Source organism: Thunnus thynnus, chromosome 10 (genome assembly GCF_963924715.1).
Source record: "Thunnus thynnus chromosome 10, fThuThy2.1, whole genome shotgun sequence".
Lineage (NCBI taxonomy): Eukaryota > Metazoa > Chordata > Actinopteri > Scombriformes > Scombridae > Thunnus > Thunnus thynnus.
In genome coordinates this window covers 33,026,406-33,038,854 of record NC_089526.1, presented here as the reverse complement: position 1 = coordinate 33,038,854, position 12,449 = coordinate 33,026,406, and positions in this window count along the sequence as shown.

Genomic DNA, 12,449 nt, shown 5'->3' with positions numbered 1-12,449 from the left:
GTGTCCCACTTTACGAGCAAGAGATGGATGTTGATATTTGCCAGTTTCATCACTGAATCCAGCTAGGCATCTTGCAGCAGTGACAACATGACTGTACTTTTCAGGTTTTATGAGTTCTTTGATAGTCTTCACAGGTGTAACTTTTGTTGCTTCCAGTGCCAGTCTGCCAAGCTCTCTCAGTTTTTTTCGAATATATTGCAGTGTTCAATGCTTACTTTTTTCCCAAGGAGTACATGTGCTCCTAAATGAAAAAATTTAGGAGCACACAAAGAAATTTAAGAGCACACTGAAAAATATCCAAGTAACAGTTTATTAAAGAAAACAATTCATTACATACATATTTACAATTTATTACATACATATTTAAGCTCTGTGTGTGTGTGTAAATCAAAATTTATGTTGTCTTATTCTTCAAGATACATCATTCAGTCTGACTTGATGTTGGCAATGGATTCATTTTTAGCAGGACAATGAGCTTACAAAAGTAGGCCCATGCCTACTACACGCAAAGGATATCGGTCGTCCAGCTGCTTTTATAGTTTGGCCGTCGTTAGCGTTGTTAGCATCACTAGCATTAGCCGCCGTGTTAGCGTGAGCCACCTCAGTTGAACCTTGCAAATCAACTTCGCCAGATTCCTCTTTCACCTCTTCTCTTTTTCGCCCAAAATAAAAATTAAGGGGCTTCATTTTTAGTGATGATGTTAATTATTGTACCAAATACTTCTTCAGCACGAGCACAAGTCTGTCCCTGACTGACTGAGTTACTGTGGTTACTGCCTTGTCGGCCAAGCGTCTCCACCTCCTGTATCCGTTGTTTCAACGTAAAAGTCCTCTAGCGTTTCATATAGTCTTATGGTTGTAATTTGTACTCGCACAGTGTGTGAGTAAATTATTTTTCCAGTTGGCACATATCTATTTTTAGGGGCAAATGTGAATGAAATACTCGCACAGTGGAGCCCTGCATTGGTGTTGGCTGATTAGCTTCTCATTCAACCAAACTCTAGAATACAGCGGTTTTCCTTAATAGCAACTGTAACCTTGTCTTGATTCATAACACTTAAGAACTTCCAGTATGCTTCGCTAATCCAACTGGAGCAGGTTCAGCAAAAGCACACAATGCTTGGACTCTTTTTTTTTTTCACCTGCTTTAGATGTATTACTCTGAGGCTTGAATTTGCAGACCTGAAAATGTCGCCACATAACTCTTTTTGTGAACAATCCATAGCAGTAAAAACAATGCATAAATTCTTGTCCATCAGTTTTTTTCTTCGGTTCCACTTCCATGGGATGAGTTTGCCTCTCGCTCTGCAAAACTTCAGTGTTATGTTCAAAGTCCTACCTCCAAAAATCAATACCAGACTCACTAACAAGAGCACCAGACAAACACAAACATTGAAAAAAAAAGTAACACTTCCTGATCATCATCAAATACTAAACTATACCAATCAAGTTGACTACAAAATTAGAATAAGAATTTTATTCACAAATCAAAATTCCAGTGAAAATGCAAATGCCTACACTCGTAGGATTCATAATCTAACCCCAGGATAAACAAATGGAAATTTTGTAAAAGTATTTTTTTCTTTAAAAGTGCAAATAACGTTTGAATAGTGCAAATGTACCTATAACGGTACAATATTGATGGTATGAAAATTTCAGCCTTAATGCATCGTCTATATGCATGTCTGGCACTCTAGTTAGTGAACATGGTGTTGAGTTTGGCTGGTGCTATCCTGTAAGTGATGACATGAAGGAGGTAAAAAGAGGCTTACAGGATGGCTACAGCTTCTCCTCAGCCTTTGTGAAGCCATTTCAGACATAGAAGTGGAAGGGCCCTTTGTGCTGTCATCACTTGAATCGCAGAGAGCATCAGAAAACTGTCGAGGTTATGATTATCCATTTTTGTTCACAGTCTATTAAAACCAATTACAGGGGAAAGATTTGGAGTGAAATTGCCCATCAACTAGATATTGGTATTAAGAGTGTCTTAGGCATACCAGAATGCTTTTTGTCCTTCTCAGCCTTGGAACTACTTCATCATCTGATTGCACACTGGAATGGTCTTTTACAGAATCCTCATCATCGGTTTGGTCCACTATACTTGCATGTGAATTGTGCAGAGGATCAGAAAAATCTGATGCTCTATTCATCTGCAAAAAGGGAATCATATCAAGGTATGGTTATCCATTTTTGTTTACATTCTATAAAAATCAATCACAGAGGAAGGATTTTTGAATCAGTTGCCTATCAACATGTTACTGGCGTTCTACAACTAACTGTAACTAACTACAGTCCTCATTGGTTTCATAACTTTTGGAATAATCCACCAGGGAAGACCCTCGGACAGTAAACACCTAAATATAATTAAACACAAAATAATCAGTACGCTGATAGTAATCATGTATGTGGAGGTATTAGCTAGTTATAAAAGTTAGCTCATGTGAAAACTGTTTCTGAATTAGCATATAACTTCAAGTGAAATGCATGGCACGTTCTTTTCTAGATGTCTCAACAACTTTAACATATAATGGGCTGCAATGGATCATGTTCAAAATACCCTTTTTAAACATGCAACAGCTGGGGAAGTGTAAAGGTATACCTGTAACAATTACATTTAGATACTGACAGGTGTTGCCTTAATGATATCACTTAGAGTGAAATCCATACAGAAAGGCCCCATGAGGCAAGACTCGAAACGTATGAGTGTGTGACGTTAACTGGCTCCTACCACATCACCCAATGAGTAATCTTGACTGAAAAGCTGAATCAGAAGAGCAATGTAAACAACTTCATATCTTGGTAATAGAACTACATGGTGAACAGGTCAACATAAATAGTTAGTGACAACAGTGTCTACATTACTCCATTACCTGTGTGCTAGAATCATCTCTCTTTGAATCCTCATGGGAACTATGATCTATAGGGAACGTCTCGGTCTCTACTGCCACAGCAGGAGCCTGCTTGCTTTTCAACTGTAATTCAGATAAAAAACAAGAACTTATATTGATCAGATCATATATCTCTGAGATCAAATGAAATCCACAGATACACAGATAATCAAATTAATATAAAAACTGGAGAAATACAAAAGTAACTGTACTAATCGGCACATTTTTACACACTTTAAATTCTCAAAAAAACTTGTATACCTAATCTAACCAACTCAGTAGGGCTCTGCATTATGATGATATATATCACATGACAAGGAAAAATGTTGTAAATCACACTCTTTACGGTGATATTTTTCATCATTTGGAGTCTGTCCATCTTTTGTGTGGATTACATTGATAAATTACTCTTTTTGGCTTTTTACTTGCAAATCTTTCATTGCACTTACAGTAACATAATGAGTGTAGTCGTCATCAACTCTCCACCACTGTGCTACACACTTGAAGGGCTCAGCTCTGCCTGCACTGAGAAAGAGGCGACTATAAATGACAGCAAAATGCAGTAGAGACTTTATTTATGTTATTTACCTAATTTATGTGCACACGTTTCATTTCAGCTCAGTTGATAGTCTCTGTGTCTTGCTGTTACTTATGGTTGTGCTAGTCTCCTCTGCTCTCCGTGGTTCACTGCACGCGGGGCCGAGCCCTCCATGTGTGCAGCGCAGAATTGGAGAGATGGTGAACCAGGTGAAGTGCTTGAGTTGATGACAACAACACTCTTTACGTTATTGTAAGTGCAATAAAAGCTTCACGAGTAAAAAGCCAAGAAGAGTAATTTAATTTAATCCACGCAAAGGATTTACAGAAAATTTATCAGGACACATATCATCTTCGGGATATGAGATCTTGGTCATATCGCACAGCCCTACAACTCCCCTTTTTACACCATGGCCATTTTGAATCACCATAGTTGTAATCGATTTCAACTCCTATTTCTATTTTCTTCACAGCAAACAGGCACAAATGTAGTGACTTTTTTCATGATGCAGTTTGGAGATTTGTGGTTGTCATTCACTAATCTTCCAAGGGATCCATCTTCTTTGGATGCATCAATACTGAAAAGTATAAGAAAACTACGCATTCAACTTAAACTGTACTACTTAAATATGTAATTTCATAAAGTGTATACATCTTAACAGTTTTACTGTAAGAGCCATTTAAAATACATAGCACATCAACTCTATCTGTATGATGTGTGATAGGAGAACATCCTGATAAAGATAAAACTCTTTCCATTAGCCTAAAATGTCAAGACTTTTCAGTGATGGCTAAAGTTACAAACCAAATCTGATTCACTGGAATTAACTTTTGCAGTTGTTCCTGCTTTCATTCATTCATCAACTATTCAAAAGGTCTTAATTAGAATTTCTCTGATCTCTACGAAACATGTATCTTTACATGCTCACCACCAGTGACGTTTCCGCCATTCAAATTCAAACAGAAATGTACTCTCTCTCTCTGAGTAGTGTCTGGACCGGCATTCTTCCAGTGATTTGAGTTCACCCTGTACTCCAAGACAAAAGAACCTTGTTCGACAGGCTGGGTAGCGAACACTTCTCTTCCTATGAGGACATATAATTAAATATACATTTTAATTAGAAGAAACATTGAGTTGTCTTAACCTGTCACATACAGCATGATCCACCGCTTGTAAATTAAATGTGGTATAATCATAACAAAATGATGTTATAGCCTCCTGCCTTTAAAACCAACATATGTTGGAGCTAAAGATTCAGTGCAGTGTTTTCTCTGGAACAAGAGATTTACCGTGGGGGCAGTGTGTACTGGGGTGGGGTGGGGGCGGGGGTTCCCAGCCGAGTCACGAAGGCATTGGATTTATACACTAGAAGATTTTGAAAAGACTTAAAAGACTTAAGTCTGACACCCTCTCAAAGTCACTGAGTTTAGTTACCGAGTAAGATTTTGCAAACAGACACTACACGCTGATTTTTCCTGTTATTTACTCATGTTCATATAACAACTTTTTCCTCTTTTTTTTTTTTTTTTTTTTTTTTTTACAAATTAAGTTTTTGGGGGTTGATGTTTCTCAAATCATATTAGCTAAGACAATCACATTTCAAAGGTGCTGTCCTGTACTCGAAAAATGCCTTAAATTTGCAGGGAAAACTAGTTATTTTTACAACATTAAAACAGCTACACAGTTTATACAGAAACCACATTCAACCATTAACTGGACACAGCGCTTTCAGCTGCTGACCATTTACAGCATACTGCCATTAGAAACTGAGTACAGTTAGCTGATAATCATCCTGTGTTTTGACAGTCCACTGGCCCAAAAACATGGAATTCGTCCCAGTATGCCTGATGGCCAGTACACCTCTGGCTGTAACCCACTGTTGTGGCTGTAAAACAGTGGATAACAGTGGATGTTTTGAGCGTCACACAAACTTAGAGGTTGAGGTCTGAAAATTGTGACTGCAAGTTTCAGTTTTGTTAACCTGTTGGCTGTTTTCGATCATTAATAAGCCAGGAGCGGAGGAGGAGGCGGAGGTGGTTTTCGTTTCAACGCTCTCTTCACTGGAGGATTCAATGTGTGTTTTCGTTTGTTAATCTGTTTCTGATCATTAGGAAGTCTGGATACTATTTGCTATTTACTTAAACATTTTTTTATGTTAAATATTTTTCATGTAGGCCTATTGGTCTCTTTTATTCCGTCTGTTATACAGTAAACGTTTGTTGTATTGATATATTTTTTAAATGTGTCACAGACACTCATTCATTCTAAATAATACATTTTAATCTTGTCAGTTAGCGAGCGTCAGCTATTGGTCAGGAAAAAAAAAAAATCAAAACGAGCATCCCTATCCACAATAAATCAAACCACTAACGTCAGACAGCCTTATCATACTTTAGCAGTTATCTCGTGTTTCTGCAGTGTTGCAATGGTGGCAAAGATTTTGGCGTGGCAGCCCACCACTGCAAAATGTTACCAGTGGAAACACTGCAGTGTAGTAACACAACGTGGACACTTTCATAGCCTTTCTGGAAATGCCAATACAGCCTTTTATCATTTTCCAACTACAAATATAGTCATTTATAATTCATATAGACAGGATATAACACAGGCAATATGCCATTGAAAGAAATGTAGAGCACTTTAGTTTATTTCTCTTACGTTTACTGCAAACATTCATGACTGAAGCCAGGCTTATGTAGAGTTGTTTTTTGCCAACAGATCTCTGATTCTGACAAGTAGGCTAAATATTTGTGTATTGGCACAATTTTGCACTTGTGTAATATGCTGCCCCCCAAAGGACCTGCTGCCCCGTACCTTTGTTACTGTCATTAACTCTTTCCATAAACCCCGGCTTGTCCATCAAAGACAGAATGTGTGATGTTGCATCATCAGCAGGCCGTATCCCTCTCTGCCTTTTGAACATCTCTCTGTGAAAATAATTTTTAAATCATTACACAGGTATCCAACATGAGAAAACAAACTCATTGATAACTTATCAAATGATTTCAATGAGTCGTTTTTATATTCAGTGGTTTATGATCTTTGTGGAGTAGTCACCAGAACCCCAGGTATATCCAAGATGGCGCAGATCATAGATATAAAACACTAAATATATCTATGGGGTGGACTGACTGACCTGCTGGAGGGTTATTCCAGAAAGTGGGTTTAGTGAAAACTGAGCTTGTTAACCCTGAGATGAGAGAAATTCTGTTTTTCAAGTTCCAGAAAGAGAGGTAATTTAAACTCTGGGTCAGTTACCATGGTAACTGTGAACTTTACCTCCTCACCGGCAGGTTTTCTTCAAAAAATCCCGAGTTTCTTTCTGTCTCCTCCCTCTTACAGAGCCAGGCACGCTGTTTCATTTCCTTATTCATTCAGTCCATATCAAAACTTGTATTGAAGAATATTAATTAGGTTTACTGTCAGAATCAAAGTCCTGATTGGATATTAGTTTGTTACTCCAGGACTATCTAAATGCACAGTCATGCACAGTCATTTCTTTCCCCCACTCTGACTCAGGCTCTTTTTTTAAAGATAACTGTAACCGTCCACATACACATGGATTAATATCTCTACATCCACTGGATTTAAATGGAGGCTCTGCTTTTTAATTAGCCTACCTGTTGACATGATGAATCATAGTATTGGAGCTCTATTGATGATGGCTTTTTTTATTTAGCACTTACAGCTTAACCCAGAGTGAACAGATGCAGGATTGATTGAACTTAGATCAGTTGTTCTGGAATCAAAAAGCTTGGATAAGCCGCCACAGGTTTAATCAACTCCAAATTCAGGGTTTATGCCAGGCTAGAAAACAGCCATCATCAATGGAGCTCCGATACTAAGATTCACCACGGCAACAGATAAATTAAAGGCAGAGCCTTAAAAAAAAGAGCCTGAGTCAGAGCGGAAAAAGTGTCAGTGAGTTAACACAATAAAGTTTTATTCAGTGTAGTTCATTAATTCATCATTTACTAGACTTACATTTCCTTAATGATGATAAAGTGGAATCAGACTGTGTATCAGGCTGCAGTTACATTCCATTTTAAATATATTTGTTCAGCTTTAATCTGATGGATAAAACACAGCAAGCAGCAACTGAAGATGAAAAATATAGTTAAAGATTTAAAATATATGTAGTTTAAAGACATAGAGACATGACTGTAGCTCACAGTCTGATCAGTAATAATGTGTTTGATGATTTGTACTTGAAAAGGCGTCGAGGTTAAAATACAGTAGATTTTAAATGTTCAGACATCTATTTGGATCTTGGCTCAACAGCATTCAGTGATCCTGCTCACTCAGAAATATTAACATATAATCTCCAACATTTATGTTCCATCAGATAGAGATAGAGATAATTATTCATTGATCCCACGTGTCTAAAGCTTCATACAGATTGTTTAAATTTAAACTGAGATTACACATCTCAGTGTAATCAGTGTAATCTCAGTGTTACACTGAGCAATGCAATAAACATTTCAGGTCAGGAGGTGCGCTAACAAACTGACAGCTGTCTTGTGTGCACAGAGTCACAGTGTTATAACAGAAGGACATACAGAGGTTTGATTCTGAGCTGAGGCCGAATTCATGCTGTGTAGTATTTGAATGTGGGAGCAAAAACCACTGTTCAAAGAAATAATTGATGCACATAAAAGTGGTGACTTTAGAAAGTCCTGAGTAACAAACTAATATCCAACCAGGATTTAGATTCTGACAGACAGTAAACCTCCACTAATTAACGCGCTTTGATATGGACTGAATGAATGAGGAAATGAAACAGTGTGTCTGGTTCTGTAAGAGGAAGGAAAAAGAGAAAAACTCAGGGTTTGTTGAAGAAAACCTGCCAGTGAGCAGGTTAGCTTCACAGAGTCAGTTACCATGGTAACTGACCCAACTAAAAATAAACACACAAAGGGCTGCTTATTAGGCCTTTCACCTCACGCAAGATTGTAGACAAATCGTCTAAATTTTTGGCCCTGTTTACACCTGGCATTAACATGCGTCTCAGGTGATCCGATCACAGGTGGACATCTCTAAATACAGGTGTGACCGCACCCAAGAGATCCGATCACTCAGACCACATTCGGAGGTGGTCTGGGCAACATGTGACCACATTCATTTAGCAGTGTAAATGCAAGTGTCCTGGGCCACACTCCTCTATTTTCCTGCAGACTAGGCACAAGAATTGCATTGCTGCCTCCTGGTCCAAAGCTGTGTTGACTAGTTTGATAACAAGATAAAGATAGGCATTATTTTGTTTTTCCGTTTTTCATGTGAATTAAAAAAACATAATCCAACTTATTTGTCCTGTTTTCCTCTTCAAATAGGTAATGGGAGTAGAAATTAAACCAAAACCAGAAAATAACTTGTTTTTTGCTTGTCTGTCTAAAAAAAATATTTCAAAAGCTAAATGTTGCTGAATAGTTTTCTCTGTCCTGTCAAGTTGATAACTACAGTTTTTAGTTTTGTTGCTCAACATAATGTGCTCAGGCAACTGCTTTACTCCAAACAGTATAATCCTGGACTGTGTGTGTAACAGCTGACTTATTGGATGTGTAGAAGAAAACAGAACATTAATTAACATTAGATCCTGACCGATCCTGTTGGCGTGTTGGAGATTTAAATAATCAATTAACTTACGCTGACTGTGTCTTGTGCGTAAATGCGCACAGCGTCTCTCAATGGGGAGACACAGCTGCGGGGAGATCGCTGCATATAACATTAGTATTTGTTACATATATATATCAGTGGAGGTTGCTCCTCTATTTATCTATAGAGGGAGATCAAAATATTAAAGAAGAATATTTGGTTGAAATAAACCACTATCAAATTTCAGTATTATTTATAAAATATTTTTTCTCTTCTTTGGAAAGAATCCATTATTGAAATTCTGATTAAAATACTTCAACAGCGTCGCCTGCAGGGCGGGAGGAGAAAGGGCAGTCTGTGTGAAGTGGTGGTGGGAGGCAGTGGGGGGGTGTGGGGGACAGAGGAGGACGAGCTCCTGCTGTCCTCAGGATGGGATTTCTTTCCTCAATTTAATGAACTTCACTTTTTTTCATGCTAATGTATGATTGGCCAAGACACATAAAATGATGCTCCAAGGGAGGACGCCCTCCCTAACCAATCAACAACCAGAATGCAATATTGACATTGCATCGGTCCAGTGATAGTTTCTATATTTCATCTTCAGTTCTCTACCACTGTAACATAGGTGAGTGTGACAGACTGGTAAGAGAAGAAGACCGTAAGATAATGATAAATTAGGTTTCACTTCTTTTATGGAGCAGTAGATAGCTGCTTCCATTAGCCAATGCAACAGTTAGCTTGATGTAGCAGCCCTGAAGGACTGTTAAGGACTGTTAAACTAATGGGAGAATGGATTTGGACTGTGCGGCGCAGCAGCAGCAGCAGGATGCCTTCAGGGAGCGGCTGGAGAGAGAACCAACTGAAGGAACAACCAGGAGAGTTAGCTTGTTTGTCATTGTTGCTAATAATAGACTTGTTAACCAACATCCACAAAGTTCTGTTAACTAACAAACTAGATGACCAACAGCCATAAATGGACGTTATGACATGGATACTTCATCTCCATGAAAGAAAGAAGAAGACATCACATAACGTGAATCAGAAACAGCTTCTCTCTCTCTGTCTCTTTCATCGTTAATTTCATCTCTGATGGTTAAATGTCTCTCTGTGTGGCTGTTGTGTGAATTCATCTCCTTAACACAAATGCAGCAGAGATCATATAATGTGCTGTGGGTAGTTTGCTTGTTGAAGTTATAGTGAGCTGTCTGGTCTCACTCATTCATTTGGAATTGATCCAGTTTTTAATTGAGTGGTTGTTCAGTCAGCTGTTGATGTTGTGTGATTAGTGAATGAGTGTGCAGGAGGTTTGGCTGCATGTTGTGACATTTTCTTCAGCTGTATATTGAGTAATAAGCTTAAAGTTATCAGAATAACAAGTGTTAACATGTCAGCTTTGTAGACTATATCTTGTATGTTGTGTATATAGATAAGAGAGTGTAAGTCATGTATTTGATAAATGCGTTAATACTTTCTGATGTGAACCTACACTTTTAGATCTGTGAATGTTTTTAGTGTTCAATCTTACTAGTATTTAGCAGTGATCTGAACCTGTATCACATTATAAGCTTTGTGCTACTTTATATATTTCTGTAAAATACATAGGAAACACGTGTAAATCCTGTGATATATTGTCTGTTTTTGATGAGAACATAAATCTGTTGTCACAATAGAACAATACTATAAATTTGAATTTCACTTTGTTGGTAAAATGACACATTCTGAACCACTCCATGGCTAAAATTAGCACTTCTTTGTTTAGTAACAATACGTATAAATGTCTTTAAAGAAGCAGCCTTTTCACCATTCAGGGGCTTTTGTTTTTGATAGCAAATTGTTTTATTGGCACATAAAATTGCCCCCCACCTATCCGATTTCATCGGGTGGGGGACAATGATATAGTATGATGCAGTTTGTTGTAAGATTCCATGGTTGATTTTCCTCCTGTCCTCCCCAATTTTTGGAGTCAGCAGCTGCCACTGAGATATATGTGTGTATATATATATATATATATATAGATATATGTACATTCCGATGCAGTGCTAGAGCAAATCAATAGAACGGGCTGATTTTCGTGAGGGGATTGTATATTTGTTTATCCTGTTATCAAACAAGTTTAACACAGCTTTGGACGGAGGATACACAGACCCCCAGTCCTCCCACTGGTTAAAATCAAAAGAATTTGGTATTTGCAAACAGAAATGATGTAGGTGTTTAGTTGCATATAGAGCAGGGAAGTGAGATCCAATCGCAAGTGGTCACTCAAGATGCATGTGGAGACGCATGTTAACATCAGGGGTCCATTTCACAAAGCAGGTTCAACAAACTCTGAGTCTAATCCTGAACTCTGAGTTGATCTACTCTGAGATAGAAAACTCTGAGTGTCCCGTTTCAGAACAGCTGATTTGAGTCAGTTTAATCAACTCAGAGTAGTTTCACCTCAAGCGCGTGCACCACAACTATAAAAAGCCAGCATCAATGGAACCCAAATTCGACGAGGTCACCATTGCAACGGGGAAGAGGAGGGCTGCGTTTTTCACCCCACTAGAATTAGAAATCTTAATGCGCTCATACGGCGAGTTTGAACACGTTTTCGAAAAGAAGTGCAACACTGCTTTAGCTGCAAAAGAGAGGGAGACGGCGTGGGAGAACATCGCTGCTCGGGTCAATGCGTAAGTTTAAATGTAGTCCTTTGCAATCACAATAATATTACAGGGGAAAACTGCTTGAATGGTCGCCTATTAATTTATTTCATTTAGGTGCAATCCCGCCAGGGAGAAGTGCACTTGGCAGCAGTTTAGGATAAAATATAAAAACATTGTTCAAACAGGTGAAACCTCGGCATAATCTCATGGGGGTACCTCATTTTGATCATGTTTTACATTGTAAAGTAAATATTAAGTGGCTGTTTGACTGTGCAGTTGTTTTATCCCCAACATAATGCTGTTTTCACACACATAAATGTCTTCTCATCTATGTCCTGTTAAATAATTAAGCCTATTTAAACTAACACAGACTTCTACTCAGCCAACAGAAAGAAGGCAGACACCTGTAAAACGGGCTGTGGCCCAGCACTGCCACCTCTAACAGAGGCAGAGGAGCTGGCCCTAAGCCAGAATTTAGGAAGGCCAGTGGCTGAGGGAATCCCTGGAGAGAGCTCATCCTCTGAGCCCACCCCCCAAGACACAAGTGCCTTTATAAAATGTAATATGCCTAGGCCTTTTTTTTTTTTTTTGAGCCTATTCATACACATTTATTTGCCTTTCATGTCCTTTTTTCTTTTGTCCCAACAGATTCTGATGGTGCTATCTGCCTGGTGGAGCCCCCTCACACCACAACAGACCTTGTAACTGTAAGTAGGCAATACTCCAAAGATTTTGCCAAATGGTAGTTTAAGTATACTGAAACATACCACTCATCTAGAATGAAGATGT